We start from the raw sequence: 1,547 nt of genomic DNA on the forward strand, positions 1-1,547 counted from the left end.
TACTTATCCTTATTTGCTTTTTTTTTCTTTTGCTTGCTTGTGTGCTATCCCCTCCTTTATCCTGGTGCTCCTTTTCTTGCGCAGCCCTCCCCTTTCTCCTTCCTTCTTTGCCTTTAAGTTGTCGTATAACTACAAATACCCTTTTCTTTCTTCTATCCCTCTAGAAGGGATTAAAAATATGAATTAAGTTGTGTCTTCACCACTTGCGTAAGTGTGGTATTGTTTCCTCTGCCGCTTCAAATTTTTTTAAGGAGGGGGAGGAAAAAAAAAATCTCAACAACTGCAGTTCCTTTTCCTCTTCTTCACTTGACGTAAAGATGGTCACGTGATTAAGATTCCGTGGGTACACGTTGCTGAAACTTCTCTCGTTTTCCTTTCACTAATGATGTGTCCGGCTTTTTTTTTCTTTAATATATATATATATATATATATATATATATCTTAAAAAGAAAAACTTTTATTCGACTACTACTACTTCTCCTGCTGCAGCGTGTGTCGCTTTCTTCGGTTTTATTGTTTATTTATTTTGAAACTTCTCGCCCTTGCGAACAGAGACGACACAACACTTTGAAAAACCAGATGAGAGATTAAAAAGAAAAAAAATTGAAAAAGTAAGAGAGACCCTTTCCCCTCTTGTTTCTCTTCCTTCCCTCTTTCTACTTTACAATAAAAAAAAAGGGTAAAATAATAATAATAATAATGTATCAAATATTTATTTATTTTATCCTCTTTCCCTTGGCGTTATCCTCCTCTTTTACGGCTGCTCAAGAAGATTAAAAGGAAAAAAAAAACAGATGCTGATAGATTTTTTTCTGTTTTTTTTGTCTTCATACTGATAGAATATTAATATTAAAACAGTAATGGTCACGCAATCATTTATCTTACGAAATATTATGGAATAGTTGCGGCAACGCACGCTTAAGCAGCAATGAGGAGAAAAAAGAAAATTTTATTTTTTATTTCGTTTTAAAGCATTTTTTTTCTTAAAAAAGGAAAAACAACAGAACCCAAACAATTTTGAGCTATCGCCTCACCGTAGCAAGGGTGAAAGAATAATAAAAATAATAGTAATGGCAACCAGAAACTAAAAGTAAAAAAAAAAAAGAAAAATGACATATTCCTCCCGTTCCCACCTTTTCACTCGGCCAAACCCCTTTTTTTTTCTTTCGGTTAAGTGCGAGCAAACCGCTCGTCACCAACAGGAAGCGAAAAGGGTCAAAAAAGAAAACAAAAACAAAAATCGTCCAGACGCGCAAACGAAGCAGTTGAATGAAATTGTTGGAGGAAGGAAGGAATGAAGGGGGAAAAAAAAAGAAAGAAAAAAACATTAAACAAGTGGTGCTCACAGTGTAGAGAGTACATCAACTTTAAAATAGGAAAATAATTTAAAGAAACTGAAGGCAAACAACCCAATGGGTTAAGCTCAAACAAAATACAAATATTCTTGCGTTTCCCATACACCGTAGTTTATTTATTTTTTTTTGTCATTTTGAAAAAAAATTATATCCCTTCCTCCTTTCTCTTTTCTCTGTTTCTCGTGTTTTTAC

Source organism: Trypanosoma equiperdum, assembly GCF_001457755.1.
Source record: "Trypanosoma equiperdum strain OVI genome assembly, contig: ctg_155, whole genome shotgun sequence".
In the NCBI taxonomy this organism is placed as follows: Eukaryota; Euglenozoa; class Kinetoplastea; order Trypanosomatida; family Trypanosomatidae; genus Trypanosoma; species Trypanosoma equiperdum.